This window comes from Pungitius pungitius, chromosome 18 (assembly GCF_949316345.1).
Source record: "Pungitius pungitius chromosome 18, fPunPun2.1, whole genome shotgun sequence".
In the NCBI taxonomy this organism is placed as follows: Eukaryota; Metazoa; Chordata; class Actinopteri; order Perciformes; family Gasterosteidae; genus Pungitius; species Pungitius pungitius.
In genome coordinates, this window is record NC_084917.1 from 18026728 (window position 1) to 18050298 (window position 23571).

The window sequence follows — 23571 nt, forward strand, 5'->3', positions numbered from 1 at the left end:
TAACTTATGCTTCAATAGAATTGTCCTTTTTGGAGCTTTTCAGTTTTTCATAATGTCCATAGGCAGCTATTTTGAAATCTCTTGCACTAAATTTTGTCATATGAGCATTGGTGGTTCAAGGGTAGAATTCTCTTTTCCCATGCGAGAGTTCTGGGTCCGATTCCCAGCCAGTGCAAATTAACTTTTGCTTCAATAGAATTGTCCTTTTTGGAGCTTTTCAGTTGTTCAAAATGTCCATAGGCCGCCATTTTGAAATTTTTTCCCCTAAAATTTGTTGTTTAAGCATTGGTGGTTCAATGGTAGAATTCTCGCTTGCCATGCGAGAGATCTGGGTCAGATTCCCAGCCAGTGCAATTTAACTTATGCTTCAATAGAATTGTCCTTTTTGGAGCTTTTCAGTTTTTCATAATGTCCATAGGCAGCTATTTTAAAATCTCTTGCACTAAATTTTGTCATATGAGCATTGGTGGTTCAAGGGTAGAATTCTCTTTTCCCATGCGAGAGTTCTGGGTCCGATTCCCAGCCAGTGCAAATTAACTTTTGCTTCAATCCCAAATATATAGCTCTAAAATAAATAGCTCTAAAAAGAGCTATTTATTTGCAAGAATTCTAAAAAGAGCTATTTATTTGTTCATCGTGGCCTTTAGGCAGCTATTTTGAAATTTCTTGCACTAAATTTTATGGTATGAGCATTGGTGGTTCAATGGTAGAATTCTCGCTTGCCATGCGAGAGATCTGGGTCCGATTCCCAGCCAGTGCAAATTAACTTTTGCTTCAATAGAATTGTCCTTTTTGGAGCTTTTCAGTTCTTCATAATGTCCATAGAACGCCATTTTGAAATTTTTTCCCCTAAAATTTGTTGTTTAAGCATTGGTGGTTCAATGGTAGAATTCTCGCTTGCCATGCGAGAGATCTGGGTCCGATTCCCAGCCAGTGCAATTTAACTTATGCTTCAATAGAATTGTCCTTTTTGGAGCTTTTCAGTTGTTCATAATGTCCATAGGCAGCTATTTTGAAATCTCTTGCACTAAATTTTGTCATATGAGCATTGGTGGTTCAAGGGTAGAATTCTCTTTTCCCATGCGAGAGTTCTGGGTCCGATTCCCAGCCAGTGCAAATTAACTTTTGCTTCAATAGAATTGTCCTTTTTGGAGCTTTTCAGTTGTTCATAATGTCCATAGGCCGCCATTTTGAAATTTTTTCCCCTAAAATTTATTGTTTAAGCATTGGTGGTTCAATGGTAGAATTCTCGCTTGCCATGCGAGAGATCTGGGTCCGATTCCCAGCCAGTGCAATTTAACTTATGCTTCAATAGAATTGTCCTTTTTGGAGCTTTTCAGTTGTTCATAATGTCCATAGGCAGCTATTTTGAAATCTCTTGCACTAAATTTTGTCATATGAGCATTGGTGGTTCAAGGGTAGAATTCTCTTTTCCCATGCGAGAGTTCTGGGTCCGATTCCCAGCCAGTGCAAATTAACTTTTGCTTCAATAGAATTGTCCTTTTTGGAGCTTTTCAGTTGTTCATAATGTCCATAGGCCGCCATTTTGAAATTTTTTCCCCTAAAATTTGTTGTTTAAGCATTGGTGGTTCAATGGTAGAATTCTCGCTTGCCATGCGAGAGATCTGGGTCCGATTCCCAGCCAGAGCAATTTAACTTATGTTTCAATAGAATTGTCCTTTTTGGAGCTTTTCAGTTGTTCATAATGTCCATAGGCAGCTATTTTGAAATCTCTTGCACTAAATTTTGTCATATGAGCATTGGTGGTTCAAGGGTAGAATTCTCTTTTCCCATGCGAGAGTTCTGGGTCCGATTCCCAGCCAGTGCAAATTAACTTTTGCTTCAATCCCAAATATATAGCTCTAAAATAAATAGCTCTAAAAAGAGCTATTTATTTGCAAGAATTCTAAAAAGAGCTATTTATTTGTTCATCGTGGCCTTTAGGCAGCTATTTTGAAATTTCTTGCACTAAATTTTGTCATATGAGCATTGGTGGTTCAATGGTAGAATTCTCGCTTGCCATGCGAGAGATCTGGGTCCGATTCCCAGCCAGTGCAATTTAGCTTTTGCTTCAATCCCAAATATATAACTCTAAAAAAATAGCTCTAAAAAGAGCTATTTATTTGCAAGAATTCTAAAAAGAGCTATTTATTTGTTCATCGTGGCCTTTAGGCAGCTATTTTGAAATTTCTTGCACTAAATTTAGTCGTATGAGCATTGGTGGTTCAATGGTAGAATTCTCGCTTGCCATGCGAGAGATCTGGGTCCGATTCCCAGCCAGTGCAAATTAACTTTTGCTTCAATCCCAAATATATAGCTCTAAAATAAATAGCTCTAAAAAGAGCTATTTATTTGCAAGAATTCTAAAAAGAGCTATTTATTTGTTCATCGTGGCCTTTAGGCAGCTATTTTGAAATTTCTTGCACTAAATTTTGTGGTATGAGCATTGGTGGTTCAATGGTAGAATTCTCGCTTGCCATGCGAGAGATCTGGGTCCGATTCCCAGCCAGTGCAAATTAACTTTTGCTTCAATAGAATTGTCCTTTTTGGAGCTTTTCAGTTCTTCATAATGTCCATAGAACGCCATTTTGAAATTTTTTCCCCTAAAATTTGTTGTTTAAGCATTGGTGGTTCAATGGTAGAATTCTCGCTTGCCATGCGAGAGATCTGGGTCCGATTCCCAGCCAGTGCAATTTAACTTATGCTTCAATAGAATTGTCCTTTTTGGAGCTTTTCAGTTGTTCATAATGTCCATAGGCAGCTATTTTGAAATCTCTTGCACTAAATTTTGTCATATGAGCATTGGTGGTTCAAGGGTAGAATTCTCTTTTCCCATGCGAGAGTTCTGGGTCCGATTCCCAGCCAGTGCAAATTAACTTTTGCTTCAATAGAATTGTCCTTTTTGGAGCTTTTCAGTTGTTCATAATGTCCATAGGCCGCCATTTTGAAATTTTTTCCCCTAAAATTTGTTGTTTAAGCATTGGTGGTTCAATGGTAGAATTCTCGCTTGCCATGCGAGAGATCTGGGTCCGATTCCCAGCCAGTGCAATTTAACTTATGCTTCAATCCCAAATATATAACTCTAAAAAAAATAGCTCTAAAAAGAGCTATTTATTTGCAAGAATTCTAAAAAGAGCTATTTATTTGTTCATCGTGGCCTTTAGGCAGCTATTTTGAAATTTCTTGCACTAAATTTTGTCGTATGAGCATTGGTGGTTCAATGGTAGAATTCTCGCTTGCCATGCGAGAGATCTGGGTCCGATTCCCAGCCAGTGCAATTTAGCTTTTGCTTCAATCCCAAATATATAACTCTAAAAAAAATAGCTCTAAAAAGAGCTATTTATTTGCAAGAATTCTAAAAAGAGCTATTTATTTGTTCATCGTGGCCTTTAGGCAGCTATTTTGAAATTTCTTGCACTAAATTTTGTCGTATGAGCATTGGTGGTTCAATGGTAGAATTCTCGCTTGCCATGCGAGAGATCTGGGTCCGATTCCCAGCCAGTGCAATTTAGCTTTTGCTTCAATCCCAAATATATAACTCTAAAAAAAATAGCTCTAAAAAGAGCTATTTATTTGCAAGAATTCTAAAAAGAGCTATTTATTTGTTCATCGTGGCCTTTAGGCAGCTATTTTGAAATTTCTTGCACTAAATTTTGTCGTATGAGCATTGGTGGTTCAATGGTAGAATTCTCGCTTGCCATGCGAGAGATCTGGGTCCGATTCCCAGCCAGTGCAATTTAGCTTTTGCTTCAATCCCAAATATATAACTCTAAAAAAAATAGCTCTAAAAAGAGCTATTTATTTGCAAGAATTCTAAAAAGAGCTATTAATTTGTTCATCTTGGCCTTTAGGCAGCTATTTTGAAATTTCTTGCACTAAATTTTGTCGTATGAGCATTGGTGGTTCAATGGTAGAATTCTCGCTTGCCATGTGAGAGATCTGGGTCCGATTCCCAGCCAGTGCAAATTAACTTTTGCTTCAATAGATTTGTCCTTTTTGGAGCTTTTCAGTTGTTCATCATGTCCATAGGCCGCCATTTTGAAAAAATTTCCCCTAAAATTTGTTGTTTAAGCATTGGTGGTTCAATGGTAGAATTCTCGCTTGCCATGCGAGAGATCTGGGTCCGATTCCCAGCCAGTGCAATTTAACTTATGCTTCAATAGAATTGTCCTTTTTGGAGCTTTTCAGTTGTTCATAATGTCCATAGGCCGCCATTTTGAAATTTTTTCCCCTAAAATTTGTTGTTTAAGCATTGGTGGTTCAATGGTAGAATTCTCGCTTGCCATGCGAGAGATCTGGGTCCGATTCCCAACAAGTGCAATTTAACTTTTGCTTCAATAGAATTGTCCTTTTTGGAGCTTTTCAGTTCTTCATAATGTCCATAGAACGCCATTTTGAAATTTTTTCCCCTAAAATTTGTTGTTTAAGCATTGGTGGTTCAATGGTAGAATTCTCGCTTGCCATGCGAGAGATCTGGGTCCGATTCCCAGCCAGTGCAATTTAACTTATGCTTCAATAGAATTGTCCTTTTTGGAGCTTTTCAGTTGTTCATATTGTCCATAGGCAGCTATTTTGAAATCTCTTGCACTAAATTTTGTCATATGAGCATTGGTGGTTCAAGGGTAGAATTCTCTTTTCCCATGCGAGAGTTCTGGGTCCGATTCCCAGCCAGTGCAAATTAACTTTTGCTTCAATAGAATTGTCCTTTTTGGAGCTTTTCAGTTGTTCAAAATGTCCATAGGCCGCCATTTTGAAATTTTTTCCCCTAAAATTTGTTGTTTAAGCATTGGTGGTTCAATGGTAGAATTCTCGCTTGCCATGCGAGAGATCTGGGTCAGATTCCCAGCCAGTGCAATTTAACTTATGCTTCAATAGAATTGTCCTTTTTGGAGCTTTTCAGTTTTTCATAATGTCCATAGGCAGCTATTTTAAAATCTCTTGCACTAAATTTTGTCATATGAGCATTGGTGGTTCAAGGGTAGAATTCTCTTTTCCCATGCGAGAGTTCTGGGTCCGATTCCCAGCCAGTGCAAATTAACTTTTGCTTCAATCCCAAATATATAGCTCTAAAATAAATAGCTCTAAAAAGAGCTATTTATTTGCAAGAATTCTAAAAAGAGCTATTTATTTGTTCATCGTGGCCTTTAGGCAGCTATTTTGAAATTTCTTGCACTAAATTTTATGGTATGAGCATTGGTGGTTCAATGGTAGAATTCTCGCTTGCCATGCGAGAGATCTGGGTCCGATTCCCAGCCAGTGCAAATTAACTTTTGCTTCAATAGAATTGTCCTTTTTGGAGCTTTTCAGTTCTTCATAATGTCCATAGAACGCCATTTTGAAATTTTTTCCCCTAAAATTTGTTGTTTAAGCATTGGTGGTTCAATGGTAGAATTCTCGCTTGCCATGCGAGAGATCTGGGTCCGATTCCCAGCCAGTGCAATTTAACTTATGCTTCAATAGAATTGTCCTTTTTGGAGCTTTTCAGTTGTTCATAATGTCCATAGGCAGCTATTTTGAAATCTCTTGCACTAAATTTTGTCATATGAGCATTGGTGGTTCAAGGGTAGAATTCTCTTTTCCCATGCGAGAGTTCTGGGTCCGATTCCCAGCCAGTGCAAATTAACTTTTGCTTCAATAGAATTGTCCTTTTTGGAGCTTTTCAGTTGTTCATAATGTCCATAGGCCGCCATTTTGAAATTTTTTCCCCTAAAATTTATTGTTTAAGCATTGGTGGTTCAATGGTAGAATTCTCGCTTGCCATGCGAGAGATCTGGGTCCGATTCCCAGCCAGTGCAATTTAACTTATGCTTCAATAGAATTGTCCTTTTTGGAGCTTTTCAGTTGTTCATAATGTCCATAGGCAGCTATTTTGAAATCTCTTGCACTAAATTTTGTCATATGAGCATTGGTGGTTCAAGGGTAGAATTCTCTTTTCCCATGCGAGAGTTCTGGGTCCGATTCCCAGCCAGTGCAAATTAACTTTTGCTTCAATAGAATTGTCCTTTTTGGAGCTTTTCAGTTGTTCATAATGTCCATAGGCCGCCATTTTGAAATTTTTTCCCCTAAAATTTGTTGTTTAAGCATTGGTGGTTCAATGGTAGAATTCTCGCTTGCCATGCGAGAGATCTGGGTCCGATTCCCAGCCAGAGCAATTTAACTTATGTTTCAATAGAATTGTCCTTTTTGGAGCTTTTCAGTTGTTCATAATGTCCATAGGCAGCTATTTTGAAATCTCTTGCACTAAATTTTGTCATATGAGCATTGGTGGTTCAAGGGTAGAATTCTCTTTTCCCATGCGAGAGTTCTGGGTCCGATTCCCAGCCAGTGCAAATTAACTTTTGCTTCAATCCCAAATATATAGCTCTAAAATAAATAGCTCTAAAAAGAGCTATTTATTTGCAAGAATTCTAAAAAGAGCTATTTATTTGTTCATCGTGGCCTTTAGGCAGCTATTTTGAAATTTCTTGCACTAAATTTTGTCGTATGAGCATTGGTGGTTCAATGGTAGAATTCACGCTTGCCATGCGAGAGATCTGGGTCCGATTCCCAGCCAGTGCAAATTAACTTTTGCTTCAATAGAATTGTCCTTTTTGGAGCTTTTCAGTTGTTCATAATGTCCATAGGCCGCCATTTTGAAATTTTTTCCCCTAAAATTTGTTGTTTAAGCATTGGTGGTTCAATGGTAGAATTCTCGCTTGCCATGCGAGAGATCTGGGTCCGATTCCCAGCCAGTGCAATTTAACTTATGCTTCAATCCCAAATATATAACTCTAAAAAAAATAGCTCTAAAAAGAGCTATTTATTTGCAAGAATTCTAAAAAGAGCTATTTATTTGTTCATCGTGGCCTTTAGGCAGCTATTTTGAAATTTCTTGCACTAAATTTTGTCGTATGAGCATTGGTGGTTCAATGGTAGAATTCTCGCTTGCCATGCGAGAGATCTGGGTCCGATTCCCAGCCAGTGCAATTTAGCTTTTGCTTCAATCCCAAATATATAACTCTAAAAAAAATAGCTCTAAAAAGAGCTATTTATTTGCAAGAATTCTAAAAAGAGCTATTTATTTGTTCATCGTGGCCTTTAGGCAGCTATTTTGAAATTTCTTGCACTAAATTTTGTCGTATGAGCATTGGTGGTTCAATGGTAGAATTCTCGCTTGCCATGCGAGAGATCTGGGTCCGATTCCCAGCCAGTGCAATTTAGCTTTTGCTTCAATCCCAAATATATAACTCTAAAAAAAATAGCTCTAAAAAGAGCTATTTATTTGCAAGAATTCTAAAAAGAGCTATTTATTTGTTCATCGTGGCCTTTAGGCAGCTATTTTGAAATTTCTTGCACTAAATTTTGTCGTATGAGCATTGGTGGTTCAATGGTAGAATTCTCGCTTGCCATGCGAGAGATCTGGGTCCGATTCCCAGCCAGTGCAATTTAGCTTTTGCTTCAATCCCAAATATATAACTCTAAAAAAAATAGCTCTAAAAAGAGCTATTTATTTGCAAGAATTCTAAAAAGAGCTATTAATTTGTTCATCGTGGCCTTTAGGCAGCTATTTTGAAATTTCTTGCACTAAATTTTGTCGTATGAGCATTGGTGGTTCAATGGTAGAATTCTCGCTTGCCATGTGAGAGATCTGGGTCCGATTCCCAGCCAGTGCAAATTAACTTTTGCTTCAATAGATTTGTCCTTTTTGGAGCTTTTCAGTTGTTCATCATGTCCATAGGCCGCCATTTTGAAAAAATTTCCCCTAAAATTTGTTGTTTAAGCATTGGTGGTTCAATGGTAGAATTCTCGCTTGCCATGCGAGAGATCTGGGTCCGATTCCCAGCCAGTGCAATTTAACTTATGCTTCAATAGAATTGTCCTTTTTGGAGCTTTTCAGTTGTTCATAATGTCCATAGGCCGCCATTTTGAAATTTTTTCCCCTAAAATTTGTTGTTTAAGCATTGGTGGTTCAATGGTAGAATTCTCGCTTGCCATGCGAGAGATCTGGGTCCGATTCCCAACAAGTGCAATTTAACTTTTGCTTCAATAGAATTGTCCTTTTTGGAGCTTTTCAGTTCTTCATAATGTCCATAGAACGCCATTTTGAAATTTTTTCCCCTAAAATTTGTTGTTTAAGCATTGGTGGTTCAATGGTAGAATTCTCGCTTGCCATGCGAGAGATCTGGGTCCGATTCCCAGCCAGTGCAATTTAACTTATGCTTCAATAGAATTGTCCTTTTTAGAGCTTTTCAGTTGTTCATATTGTCCATAGGCAGCTATTTTGAAATCTCTTGCACTAAATTTTGTCATATGAGCATTGGTGGTTCAAGGGTAGAATTCTCTTTTCCCATGCGAGAGTTCTGGGTCCGATTCCCAGCCAGTGCAAATTAACTTTTGCTTCAATAGAATTGTCCTTTTTGGAGCTTTTCAGTTGTTCAAAATGTCCATAGGCCGCCATTTTGAAATTTTTTCCCCTAAAATTTGTTGTTTAAGCATTGGTGGTTCAATGGTAGAATTCTCGCTTGCCATGCGAGAGATCTGGGTCAGATTCCCAGCCAGTGCAATTTAACTTATGCTTCAATAGAATTGTCCTTTTTGGAGCTTTTCAGTTTTTCATAATGTCCATAGGCAGCTATTTTAAAATCTCTTGCACTAAATTTTGTCATATGAGCATTGGTGGTTCAAGGGTAGAATTCTCTTTTCCCATGCGAGAGTTCTGGGTCCGATTCCCAGCCAGTGCAAATTAACTTTTGCTTCAATCCCAAATATATAGCTCTAAAATAAATAGCTCTAAAAAGAGCTATTTATTTGCAAGAATTCTAAAAAGAGCTATTTATTTGTTCATCGTGGCCTTTAGGCAGCTATTTTGAAATTTCTTGCACTAAATTTTATGGTATGAGCATTGGTGGTTCAATGGTAGAATTCTCGCTTGCCATGCGAGAGATCTGGGTCCGATTCCCAGCCAGTGCAAATTAACTTTTGCTTCAATAGAATTGTCCTTTTTGGAGCTTTTCAGTTCTTCATAATGTCCATAGAACGCCATTTTGAAATTTTTTCCCCTAAAATTTGTTGTTTAAGCATTGGTGGTTCAATGGTAGAATTCTCGCTTGCCATGCGAGAGATCTGGGTCCGATTCCCAGCCAGTGCAATTTAACTTATGCTTCAATAGAATTGTCCTTTTTGGAGCTTTTCAGTTGTTCATAATGTCCATAGGCAGCTATTTTGAAATCTCTTGCACTAAATTTTGTCATATGAGCATTGGTGGTTCAAGGGTAGAATTCTCTTTTCCCATGCGAGAGTTCTGGGTCCGATTCCCAGCCAGTGCAAATTAACTTTTGCTTCAATAGAATTGTCCTTTTTGGAGCTTTTCAGTTGTTCATAATGTCCATAGGCCGCCATTTTGAAATTTTTTCCCCTAAAATTTATTGTTTAAGCATTGGTGGTTCAATGGTAGAATTCTCGCTTGCCATGCGAGAGATCTGGGTCCGATTCCCAGCCAGTGCAATTTAACTTATGCTTCAATAGAATTGTCCTTTTTGGAGCTTTTCAGTTGTTCATAATGTCCATAGGCAGCTATTTTGAAATCTCTTGCACTAAATTTTGTCATATGAGCATTGGTGGTTCAAGGGTAGAATTCTCTTTTCCCATGCGAGAGTTCTGGGTCCGATTCCCAGCCAGTGCAAATTAACTTTTGCTTCAATAGAATTGTCCTTTTTGGAGCTTTTCAGTTGTTCATAATGTCCATAGGCCGCCATTTTGAAATTTTTTCCCCTAAAATTTGTTGTTTAAGCATTGGTGGTTCAATGGTAGAATTCTCGCTTGCCATGCGAGAGATCTGGGTCCGATTCCCAGCCAGAGCAATTTAACTTATGTTTCAATAGAATTGTCCTTTTTGGAGCTTTTCAGTTGTTCATAATGTCCATAGGCAGCTATTTTGAAATCTCTTGCACTAAATTTTGTCATATGAGCATTGGTGGTTCAAGGGTAGAATTCTCTTTTCCCATGCGAGAGTTCTGGGTCCGATTCCCAGCCAGTGCAAATTAACTTTTGCTTCAATCCCAAATATATAGCTCTAAAATAAATAGCTCTAAAAAGAGCTATTTATTTGCAAGAATTCTAAAAAGAGCTATTTATTTGTTCATCGTGGCCTTTAGGCAGCTATTTTGAAATTTCTTGCACTAAATTTTGTCGTATGAGCATTGGTGGTTCAATGGTAGAATTCACGCTTGCCATGCGAGAGATCTGGGTCCGATTCCCAGCCAGTGCAATTTAGCTTTTGCTTCAATCCCAAATATATAACTCTAAAAAAAATAGCTCTAAAAAGAGCTATTTATTTGCAAGAATTCTAAAAAGAGCTATTTATTTGTTCATCGTGGCCTTTAGGCAGCTATTTTGAAATTTCTTGCACTAAATTTTGTCGTATGAGCATTGGTGGTTCAATGGTAGAATTCTCGCTTGCCATGCGAGAGATCTGGGTCCGATTCCCAGCCAGTGCAATTTAGCTTTTGCTTCAATCCCAAATATATAACTCTAAAAAAAATAGCTCTAAAAAGAGCTATTTATTTGCAAGAATTCTAAAAAGAGCTATTAATTTGTTCATCGTGGCCTTTAGGCAGCTATTTTGAAATTTCTTGCACTAAATTTTGTCGTATGAGCATTGGTGGTTCAATGGTAGAATTCTCGCTTGCCATGTGAGAGATCTGGGTCCGATTCCCAGCCAGTGCAAATTAACTTTTGCTTCAATAGATTTGTCCTTTTTGGAGCTTTTCAGTTGTTCATCATGTCCATAGGCCGCCATTTTGAAAAAATTTCCCCTAAAATTTGTTGTTTAAGCATTGGTGGTTCAATGGTAGAATTCTCGCTTGCCATGCGAGAGATCTGGGTCAGATTCCCAGCCAGTGCAATTTAACTTATGCTTCAATAGAATTGTCCTTTTTGGAGCTTTTCAGTTTTTCATAATGTCCATAGGCAGCTATTTTAAAATCTCTTGCACTAAATTTTGTCATATGAGCATTGGTGGTTCAAGGGTAGAATTCTCTTTTCCCATGCGAGAGTTCTGGGTCCGATTCCCAGCCAGTGCAAATTAACTTTTGCTTCAATCCCAAATATATAGCTCTAAAATAAATAGCTCTAAAAAGAGCTATTTATTTGCAAGAATTCTAAAAAGAGCTATTTATTTGTTCATCGTGGCCTTTAGGCAGCTATTTTGAAATTTCTTGCACTAAATTTTGTCGTATGAGCATTGGTGGTTCAATGGTAGAATTCTCGCTTGCCATGCGAGAGATCTGGGTCCGATTCCCAGCCAGTGCAATTTAGCTTTTGCTTCAATCCCAAATATATAACTCTAAAAAAAATAGCTCTAAAAAGAGCTATTTGTTTGCAAGAATTCTAAAAAGAGCTATTTATTTGTTCATCGTGGCCTTTAGGCAGCTATTTTGAAATTTCTTGCACTAAATTTTGTCGTATGAGCATTGGTGGTTCAATGGTAGAATTCTCGCTTGCCATGCGAGAGATCTGGGTCCGATTCCCAGCCAGTGCAAATTAACTTTTGCTTTAATAGATTTGTCCTTTTTGGAGCTTTTCAGTTGTTCATCATGTCCATAGGCCGCCATTTTGAAAAAATTTCCCCTAAAATTTGTTGTTTAAGCATTGGTGGTTCAATGGTAGAATTCTCGCTTGCCATGCGAGAGATCTGGGTCAGATTCCCAGCCAGTGCAATTTAACTTATGCTTCAATAGAATTGTCCTTTTTGGAGCTTTTCAGTTTTTCATAATGTCCATAGGCAGCTATTTTAAAATCTCTTGCACTAAATTTTGTCATATGAGCATTGGTGGTTCAAGGGTAGAATTCTCTTTTCCCATGCGAGAGTTCTGGGTCCGATTCCCAGCCAGTGCAAATTAACTTTTGTTTCAATAGAATTGTCCTTTTTGGAGCTTTTCAGTTGTTCATAATGTCCATAGGCCGCCATTTTGAAATTGTTTCCCCTAAAATTTGTTGTTTAAGCATTGGTGGTTCAATGGTAGAATTCTCGCTTGCCATGCGAGAGATCTGGGTCCGATTCCCAACAAGTGCAATTTAACTTTTGCTTCAATAGAATTGTCCTTTTTGGAGCTTTTCAGTTCTTCATAATGTCCATAGAACGCCATTTTGAAATTTTTTCCCCTAAAATTTGTTGTTTAAGCATTGGTGGTTCAATGGTAGAATTCTCGCTTGCCATGCGAGAGATCTGGGTCCGATTCCCAGCCAGTGCAATTTAGCTTTTGCTTCAATCCCAAATATATAGCTCTAAAATAAATAGCTCTAAAAAGAGCTATTTATTTGCAAGAATTCTAAAAAGAGCTATTTATTTGTTCATCGTGGCCTTTAGGCAGCTATTTTGAAATTTCTTGCACTAAATTTTGTCGTATGAGCATTGGTGGTTCAATGGTAGAATTCTCGCTTGCCCTGCGAGAGATCTGGGTCCGATTCCCAGCCAGTGCAAATTAACTTTTGCTTCAATAGAATTGTCCTTTTTGGAGCTTTTCAGTTCTTCATAATGTCCATAGAACGCCATTTTGAAATTTTTTCCCCTAAAATTTGTTGTTTAAGCATTGGTGGTTCAATGGTAGAATTCTCGCTTGCCATGCGAGAGATCTGGGTCCGATTCCCAGCCAGTGCAATTTAACTTATGCTTCAATAGAATTGTCCTTTTTGGAGCTTTTCAGTTGTTCATAATGTCCATAGGCAGCTATTTTGAAATCTCTTGCACTAAATTTTGTCATATGAGCATTGGTGGTTCAAGGGTAGAATTCTCTTTTCCCATGCGAGAGTTCTGGGTCCGATTCCCAGCCAGTGCAAATTAACTTTTGCTTCAATCCCAAATATATAGCTCTAAAATAAATAGCTCTAAAAAGAGCTATTTATTTGCAAGAATTCTAAAAAGAGCTATTTATTTGTTCATCGTGGCCTTTAGGCAGCTATTTTGAAATTTCTTGCACTAAATTTTGTCGTATGAGCATTGGTGGTTCAATGGTAGAATTCTCGCTTGCCATGCGAGAGATCTGGGTCCGATTCCCAGCCAGTGCAATTTAGCTTTTGCTTCAATCCCAAATATATAACTCTAAAAAAAATAGCTCTAAAAAGAGCTATTTATTTGCAAGAATTCTAAAAAGAGCTATTTATTTGTTCATCGTGGCCTTTAGGCAGCTATTTTGAAATTTCTTGCACTAAATTTTGTCGTATGAGCATTGGTGGTTCAATGGTAGAATTCTCGCTTGCCATGCGAGAGATCTGGGTCCGATTCCCAGCCAGTGCAAATTAACTTTTGCTTTAATAGATTTGTCCTTTTTGGAGCTTTTCAGTTGTTCATCATGTCCATAGGCCGCCATTTTGAAAAAATTTCCCCTAAAATTTGTTGTTTAAGCATTGGTGGTTCAATGGTAGAATTCTCGCTTGCCATGCGAGAGATCTGGGTCAGATTCCCAGCCAGTGCAATTTAACTTATGCTTCAATAGAATTGTCCTTTTTGGAGCTTTTCAGTTTTTCATAATGTCCATAGGCAGCTATTTTAAAATCTCTTGCACTAAATTTTGTCATATGAGCATTGGTGGTTCAAGGGTAGAATTCTCTTTTCCCATGCGAGAGTTCTGGGTCCGATTCCCAGCCAGTGCAAATTAACTTTTGTTTCAATAGAATTGTCCTTTTTGGAGCTTTTCAGTTGTTCATAATGTCCATAGGCCGCCATTTTGAAATTGTTTCCCCTAAAATTTGTTGTTTAAGCATTGGTGGTTCAATGGTAGAATTCTCGCTTGCCATGCGAGAGATCTGGGTCCGATTCCCAACAAGTGCAATTTAACTTTTGCTTCAATAGAATTGTCCTTTTTGGAGCTTTTCAGTTCTTCATAATGTCCATAGAACGCCATTTTGAAATTTTTTCCCCTATAATTTGTTGTTTAAGCATTGGTGGTTCAATGGTAGAATTCTCGCTTGCCATGCGAGAGATCTGGGTCCGATTCCCAGCCAGTGCAATTTAACTTATGCTTCAATAGAATTGTCCTTTTTGGAGCTTTTCAGTTGTTCATAATGTCCATAGGCAGCTATTTTGAAATCTCTTGCACTAAATTTTGTCATATGAGCATTGGTGGTTCAAGGGTAGAATTCTCTTTTCCCATGCGAGAGTTCTGGGTCAGATTCCCAGCCAGTGCAAATTAACTTTTGCTTCAATAGAATTGTCCTTTTTGGAGCTTTTCAGTTGTTCATAATGTCCATAGGCCGCCATTTTGAAATTTTTTCCCCTAAAATTTGTTGTTTAAGCATTGGTGGTTCAATGGTAGAATTCTCGCTTGCCATGCGAGAGATCTGGGTCAGATTCCCAGCCAGTGCAATTTAACTTATGCTTCAATAGAATTGTCCTTTTTGGAGCTTTTCAGTTTTTAATAATGTCCATAGGCAGCTATTTTAAAATCTCTTGCACTAAATTTTGTCATATGAGAATTGGTGGTTCAAGGGTAGAATTCTCTTTTCCCATGCGAGAGTTCTGGGTCCGATACCCAGCCAGTGCAAATTAACTTTTGTTTCAATAGAATTGTCCTTTTTGGAGCTTTTCAGTTCTTCATAATGTCCATAGAACGCCATTTTGAAATTTTTTCCCCTAAATTTTGTCGTATGAGCATTGGTGGTTCAATGGTAGAATTCCCGCTTGCCATGCGAGAGATCTGGGTCCGATTCCCAGCCAGTGCAATTTAACTTTTGCTTCAATCCCAAATATATAACTCTAAAAAAAATAGCTCTAAAAAGAGCTATTTATTTGCAAGAATTCTAAAAAGAGCTATTTATTTGTTCATCGTGGCCTTTAGGCAGCTATTTTGAAATTTCTTGCACTAAATTTTGTCGTATGAGCATTGGTGGTTCAATGGTAGAATTCTCGCTTGCCATGCGAGAGATCTGGGTCAGATTCCCAGCCAGTGCAATTTAACTTATGCTTCAATAGAATTGTCCTTTTTGGAGCTTTTCAGTTTTTCATAATGTCCATAGGCAGCTATTTTAAAATCTCTTGCACTAAATTTTGTCATATGAGCATTGGTGGTTCAAGGGTAGAATTCTCTTTTCCCATGCGAGAGTTCTGGGTCCGATTCCCAGCCAGTGCAAATTAACTTTTGTTTCAATAGAATTGTCCTTTTTGGAGCTTTTCAGTTGTTCATAATGTCCATAGGCCGCCATTTTGAAATTGTTTCCCCTAAAATTTGTTGTTTAAGCATTGGTGGTTCAATGGTAGAATTCTCGCTTGCCATGCGAGAGATCTGGGTCCGATTCCCAACAAGTGCAATTTAACTTTTGCTTCAATAGAATTGTCCTTTTTGGAGCTTTTCAGTTCTTCATAATGTCCATAGAACGCCATTTTGAAATTTTTTCCCCTAAAATTTGTTGTTTAAGCATTGGTGGTTCAATGGTAGAATTCTCGCTTGCCATGCGAGAGATCTGGGTCCGATTCCCAGCCAGTGCAATTTAGCTTTTGCTTCAATCCCAAATATATAGCTCTAAAATAAATAGCTCTAAAAAGAGCTATTTATTTGCAAGAATTCTAAAAAGAGCTATTTATTTGTTCATCGTGGCCTTTAGGCAGCTATTTTGAAATTTCTTGCACTAAATTTTGTCGTATGAGCATTGGTGGTTCAATGGTAGAATTCTCGCTTGCCCTGCGAGAGATCTGGGTCCGATTCCCAGCCAGTGCAAATTAACTTTTGCTTCAATAGAATTGTCCTTTTTGGAGCTTTTCAGTTCTTCATAATGTCCATAGAACGCCATTTTGAAATTTTTTCCCCTAAAATTTGTTGTTTAAGCATTGGTGGTTCAATGGTAGAATTCTCGCTTGCCATGCGAGAGATCTGGGTCCGATTCCCAGCCAGTGCAATTTAACTTATGCTTCAATAGAATTGTCCTTTTTGGAGCTTTTCAGTTGTTCATAATGTCCATAGGCAGCTATTTTGAAATCTCTTGCACTAAATTTTGTCATATGAGCATTGGTGGTTCAAGGGTAGAATTCTCTTTTCCCATGCGAGAGTTCTGGGTCCGATTCCCAGCCAGTGCAAATTAACTTTTGCTTCAATCCCAAATATATAGCTCTAAAATAAATAGCTCTAAAAAGAGCTATTTATTTGCAAGAATTCTAAAAAGAGCTATTTATTTGTTCATCGTGGCCTTTAGGCAGCTATTTTGAAATTTCTTGCACTAAATTTTGTCGTATGAGCATTGGTGGTTCAATGGTAGAATTCTCGCTTGCCATGCGAGAGATCTGGGTCCGATTCCCAGCCAGTGCAATTTAGCTTTTGCTTCAATCCCAAATATATAACTCTAAAAAAAATAGCTCTAAAAAGAGCTATTTATTTGCAAGAATTCTAAAAAGAGCTATTTATTTGTTCATCGTGGCCTTTAGGCAGCTATTTTGAAATTTCTTGCACTAAATTTTGTCGTATGAGCATTGGTGGTTCAATGGTAGAATTCTCGCTTGCCATGCGAGAGATCTGGGTCCGATTCCCAGCCAGTGCAAATTAACTTTTGCTTTAATAGATTTGTCCTTTTTGGAGCTTTTCAGTTGTTCATCATGTCCATAGGCCGCCATTTTGAAAAAATTTCCCCTAAAATTTGTTGTTTAAGCATTGGTGGTTCAATGGTAGAATTCTCGCTTGCCATGCGAGAGATCTGGGTCAGATTCCCAGCCAGTGCAATTTAACTTATGCTTCAATAGAATTGTCCTTTTTGGAGCTTTTCAGTTTTTCATAATGTCCATAGGCAGCTATTTTAAAATCTCTTGCACTAAATTTTGTCATATGAGCATTGGTGGTTCAAGGGTAGAATTCTCTTTTCCCATGCGAGAGTTCTGGGTCCGATTCCCAGCCAGTGCAAATTAACTTTTGCTTCAATCCCAAATATATAGCTCTAAAATAAATAGCTCTAAAAAGAGCTATTTATTTGCAAGAATTCTAAAAAGAGCTATTTATTTGTTCATCGTGGCCTTTAGGCAGCTATTTTGAAATTTCTTGCACTAAATTTTGTCGTATGAGCATTGGTGGTTCAATGGTAGAATTCTCGCTTGCCATGCGAGAGATCTGGGTCCGATTCCCAGCCAGTGCAATTTAGCTTTTGCTTCAATCCCAAATATATAACTCTAAAAAAAATAGCTCTAAAAAGAGCTATTTGTTTGCAAGAATTCTAAAAAGAGCTATTTATTTGTTCATCGTGGCCTTTAGGCAGCTATTTTGAAATTTCTTGCACTAAATTTTGTCGTATGAGCATTGGTGGTTCAATGGTAGAATTCTCGCTTGCCATGCGAGAGATCTGGGTCCGATTCCCAGCCAGTGCAAATTAACTTTTGCTTTAATAGATTTGTCCTTTTTGGAGCTTTTCAGTTGTTCATCATGTCCATAGGCCGCCATTTTGAAAAAATTTCCCCTAAAATTTGTTGTTTAAGCATTGGTGGTTCAATGGTAGAATTCTCGCTTGCCATGCGAGAGATCTGGGTCAGATTCCCAGCCAGTGCAATTTAACTTATGCTTCAATAGAATTGTCCTTTTTGGAGCTTTTCAGTTTTTCATAATGTCCATAGGCAGCTATTTTAAAATCTCTTGCACTAAATTTTGTCATATGAGCATTGGTGGTTCAAGGGTAGAATTCTCTTTTCCCATGCGAGAGTTCTGGGTCCGATTCCCAGCCAGTGCAAATTAACTTTTGTTTCAATAGAATTGTCCTTTTTGGAGCTTTTCAGTTGTTCATAATGTCCATAGGCCGCCATTTTGAAATTGTTTCCCCTAAAATTTGTTGTTTAAGCATTGGTGGTTCAATGGTAGAATTCTCGCTTGCCATGCGAGAGATCTGGGTCCGATTCCCAACAAGTGCAATTTAACTTTTGCTTCAATAGAATTGTCCTTTTTGGAGCTTTTCAGTTCTTCATAATGTCCATAGAACGCCATTTTGAAATTTTTTCCCCTATAATTTGTTGTTTAAGCATTGGTGGTTCAATGGTAGAATTCTCGCTTGCCATGCGAGAGATCTGGGTCCGATTCCCAGCCAGTGCAATTTAACTTATGCTTCAATAGAATTGTCCTTTTTGGAGCTTTTCAGTTGTTCATAATGTCCATAGGCAGCTATTTTGAAATCTCTTGCACTAAATTTTGTCATATGAGCATTGGTGGTTCAAGGGTAGAATTCTCTTTTCCCATGCGAGAGTTCTGGGTCAGATTCCCAGCCAGTGCAAATTAACTTTTGCTTCAATAGAATTGTCCTTTTTGGAGCTTTTCAGTTGTTCATAATGTCCATAGGCCGCCATTTTGAAATTTTTTCCCCTAAAATTTGTTGTTTAAGCATTGGTGGTTCAATGGTAGAATTCTCGCTTGCCATGCGAGAGATCTGGGTCAGATTCCCAGCCAGTGCAATTTAACTTATGCTTCAATAGAATTGTCCTTTTTGGAGCTTTTCAGTTTTTAATAATGTCCATAGGCAGCTATTTTAAAATCTCTTGCACTAAATTTTGTCATATGAGAATTGGTGGTTCAAGGGTAGAATTCTCTTTTCCCATGCGAGAGTTCTGGGTCCGATTCCCAGCCAGTGCAAATTAACTTTTGTTTCAATAGAATTGTCCTTTTTGGAGCTTTTCAGTTCTTCATAATGTCCATAGAACGCCATTTTGAAATTTTTTCCCCTAAATTTTGTCGTATGAGCATTGGTGGTTCAATGGTAGAATTCCCGCTTGCCATGCGAGAGATCTGGGTCCGATTCCCAGCCAGTGCAATTTAACTTTTGCTTCAATCCCAAATATATAACTCTAAAAAAAATAGCTCTAAAAAGAGCTATTTATTTGCAAGAATTCTAAAAAGAGCTATTTATTTGTTCATCGTGGCCTTTAGGCAGCTATTTTGAAATTTCTTGCACTAAATTTTGTCGTATGAGCATTGGTGGTTCAATGGTAGAATTCTCGCTTGCCATGCGAGAGATCTGGGTCAGATTCCCAGCCAGTGCAATTTAACTTATGCTTCAATAGAATTGTCCTTTTTGGAGCTTTTCAGTTTTTCATAATGTCCATAGGCAGCTATTTTAAAATCTCTTGCACTAAATTTTGTCATATGAGCATTGGTGGTTCAAGGGTAGAATTCTCTTTTCCCATGCGAGAGTTCTGGGTCCGATTCCCAGCCAGTGCAAATTAACTTTTGTTTCAATAGAATTGTCCTTTTTGGAGCTTTTCAGTTGTTCATAATGTCCATAGGCCGCCATTTTGAAATTGTTTCCCCTAAAATTTGTTGTTTAAGCATTGGTGGTTCAATGGTAGAATTCTCGCTTGCCATGCGAGAGATCTGGGTCCGATTCCCAACAAGTGCAATTTAACTTTTGCTTCAATAGAATTGTCCTTTTTGGAGCTTTTCAGTTCTTCATAATGTCCATAGAACGCCATTTTGAAATTTTTTCCCCTAAAATTTGTTGTTTAAGCATTGGTGGTTCAATGGTAGAATTCTCGCTTGCCATGCGAGAGATCTGGGTCCGATTCCCAGCCAGTGCAATTTAGCTTTTGCTTCAATCCCAAATATATAGCTCTAAAATAAATAGCTCTAAAAAGAGCTATTTATTTGCAAGAATTCTAAAAAGAGCTATTTATTTGTTCATCGTGGCCTTTAGGCAGCTATTTTGAAATTTCTTGCACTAAATTTTGTCGTATGAGCATTGGTGGTTCAATGGTAGAATTCTCGCTTGCCCTGCGAGAGATCTGGGTCCGATTCCCAGCCAGTGCAAATTAACTTTTGCTTCAATAGAATTGTCCTTTTTGGAGCTTTTCAGTTCTTCATAATGTCCATAGAACGCCATTTTGAAATTTTTTCCCCTAAAATTTGTTGTTTAAGCATTGGTGGTTCAATGGTAGAATTCTCGCTTGCCATGCGAGAGATCTGGGTCAGATTCCCAGCCAGTGCAATTTAACTTATGCTTCAATAGAATTGTCCTTTTTGGAGCTTTTCAGTTTTTCATAATGTCCATAGGCAGCTATTTTAAAATCTCTTGCACTAAATTTTGTCATATGAGCATTGGTGGTTCAAGGGTAGAATTCTCTTTTCCCATGCGAGAGTTCTGGGTCCGATTCCCAGCCAGTGCAAATTAACTTTTGCTTCAATCCCAAATATATAGCTCTAAAATAAATAGCTCTAAAAAGAGCTATTTATTTGCAAGAATTCTAAAAAGAGCTATTTATTTGTTCATCGTGGCCTTTAGGCAGCTATTTTGAAATTTCTTGCACTAAATTTTGTCGTATGAGCATTGGTGGTTCAATGGTAGAATTCTCGCTTGCCATGCGAGAGATCTGGGTCCGATTCCCAGCCAGTGCAATTTAGCTTTTGCTTCAATCCCAAATATATAACTCTAAAAAAAATAGCTCTAAAAAGAGCTATTTGTTTGCAAGAATTCTAAAAAGAGCTATTTATTTGTTCATCGTGGCCTTTAGGCAGCTATTTTGAAATTTCTTGCACTAAATTTTGTCGTATGAGCATTGGTGGTTCAATGGTAGAATTCTCGCTTGCCATGCGAGAGATCTGGGTCCGATTCCCAGCCAGTGCAAATTAACTTTTGCTTTAATAGATTTGTCCTTTTTGGAGCTTTTCAGTTGTTCATCATGTCCATAGGCCGCCATTTTGAAAAAATTTCCCCTAAAATTTGTTGTTTAAGCATTGGTGGTTCAATGGTAGAATTCTCGCTTGCCATGCGAGAGATCTGGGTCAGATTCCCAGCCAGTGCAATTTAACTTATGCTTCAATAGAATTGTCCTTTTTGGAGCTTTTCAGTTTTTCATAATGTCCATAGGCAGCTATTTTAAAATCTCTTGCACTAAATTTTGTCATATGAGCATTGGTGGTTCAAGGGTAGAATTCTCTTTTCCCATGCGAAAGTTCTGGGTCCGATTCCCAGCCAGTGCAAATTAACTTTTGTTTCAATAGAATTGTCCTTTTTGGAGCTTTTCAGTTGTTCATAATGTCCATAGGCCGCCATTTTGAAATTGTTTCCCCTAAAATTTGTTGTTTAAGCATTGGTGGTTCAATGGTAGAATTCTCGCTTGCCATGCGAGAGATCTGGGTCCGATTCCCAACAAGTGCAATTTAACTTTTGCTTCAATAGAATTGTCCTTTTTGGAGCTTTTCAGTTCTTCATAATGTCCATAGAACGCCATTTTGAAATTTTTTCCCCTATAATTTGTTGTTTAAGCATTGGTGGTTCAATGGTAGAATTCTCGCTTGCCATGCGAGAGATCTGGGTCAGATTCCCAGCCAGTGCAATTTAACTTATGCTTCAATAGAATTGTCCTTTTTGGAGCTTTTCAGTTGTTCATAATGTCCATAGGCAGCTATTTTGAAATCTCTTGCACTAAATTTTGTCATATGAGCATTGGTGGTTCAAGGGTAGAATTCTCTTTTCCCATGCGAGAGTTCTGGGTCAGATTCCCAGCCAGTGCAAATTAACTTTTGCTTCAATAGAATTGTCCTTTTTGGAGCTTTTCAGTTGTTCATAATGTCCATAGGCCGCCATTTTGAAATTTTTTCCCCTAAAATTTGTTGTTTAAGCATTGGTGGTTCAATGGTAGAATTCTCGCTTGCCATGCGAGAGATCTGGGTCAGATTCCCAGCCAGTGCAATTTAACTTATGCTTCAATAGAATTGTCCTTTTTGGAGCTTTTCAGTTTTTAATAATGTCCATAGGCAGCTATTTTAAAATCTCTTGCACTAAATTTTGTCATATGAGAATTGGTGGTTCAAGGGTAGAATTCTCTTTTCCCATGCGAGAGTTCTGGGTCCGATTCCCAGCCAGTGCAAATTAACTTTTGTTTCAATAGAATTGTCCTTTTTGGAGCTTTTCAGTTCTTCATAATGTCCATAGAACGCCATTTTGAAATTTTTTCCCCTAAATTTTGTCGTATGAGCATTGGTGGTTCAATGGTAGAATTCCCGCTTGCCATGCGAGAGATCTGGGTCCGATTCCCAGCCAGTGCAATTTAACTTTTGCTTCAATCCCAAATATATAACTCTAAAAAAAATAGCTCTAAAAAGAGCTATTTATTTGCAAGAATTCTAAAAAGAGCTATTTATTTGTTCATCGTGGCCTTTAGGCAGCTATTTTGAAATTTCTTGCACTAAATTTTGTCGTATGAGCATTGGTGGTTCAATGGTAGAATTCTCGCTTGCCATGCGAGAGATCTGGGTCAGATTCCCAGCCAGTGCAATTTAACTTATGCTTCAATAGAATTGTCCTTTTTGGAGCTTTTCAGTTTTTCATAATGTCCATAGGCAGCTATTTTAAAATCTCTTGCACTAAATTTTGTCATATGAGCATTGGTGGTTCAAGGGTAGAATTCTCTTTTCCCATGCGAGAGTTCTGGGTCCGATTCCCAGCCAGTGCAAATTAACTTTTGTTTCAATAGAATTGTCCTTTTTGGAGCTTTTCAGTTGTTCATAATGTCCATAGGCCGCCATTTTGAAATTGTTTCCCCTAAAATTTGTTGTTTAAGCATTGGTGGTTCAATGGTAGAATTCTCGCTTGCCATGCGAGAGATCTGGGTCCGATTCCCAACAAGTGCAATTTAACTTTTGCTTCAATAGAATTGTCCTTTTTGGAGCTTTTCAGTTCTTCATAATGTCCATAGAACGCCATTTTGAAATTTTTTCCCCTAAAATTTGTTGTTTAAGCATTGGTGGTTCAATGGTAGAATTCTCGCTTGCCATGCGAGAGATCTGGGTCCGATTCCCAGCCAGTGCAATTTAGCTTTTGCTTCAATCCCAAATATATAGCTCTAAAATAAATAGCTCTAAAAAGAGCTATTTATTTGCAAGAATTCTAAAAAGAGCTATTTATTTGTTCATCGTGGCCTTTAGGCAGCTATTTTGAAATTTCTTGCACTAAATTTTGTCGTATGAGCATTGGTGGTTCAATGGTAGAATTCTCGCTTGCCCTGCGAGAGATCTGGGTCCGATTCCCAGCCAGTGCAAATTAACTTTTGCTTCAATAGAATTGTCCTTTTTGGAGCTTTTCAGTTCTTCATAATGTCCATAGAACGCCATTTTGAAATTTTTTCCCCTAAAATTTGTTGTTTAAGCATTGGTGGTTCAATGGTAGAATTCTCGCTTGCCATGCGAGAGATCTGGGTCCGATTCCCAGCCAGTGCAATTTAACTTATGCTTCAATAGAATTGTCCTTTTTGGAGCTTTTCAGTTGTTCATAATGTCCATAGGCAGCTATTTTGAAATCTCTTGCACTAAATTTTGTCATATGAGCATTGGTGGTTCAAGGGTAGAATTCTCTTTTCCCATGCGAGAGTTCTGGGTCCGATTCCCAGCCAGTGCAAATTAACTTTTGCTTCAATAGAATTGTCCTTTTTGGAGCTTTTCAGTTGTTCATAATGTCCATAGGCCGCCATTTTGAAATTTTTTCCCCTAAAATTTGTTGTTTAAGCATTGGTGGTTCAATGGTAGAATTCTCGCTTGCCATGCGAGAGATCTGGGTCCGATTCCCAGCCAGTGCAATTTAACTTATGCTTCAATAGAATTGTCCTTTTTGGAGCTTTTCAGTTGTTCATAATGTCCATAGGCAGCTATT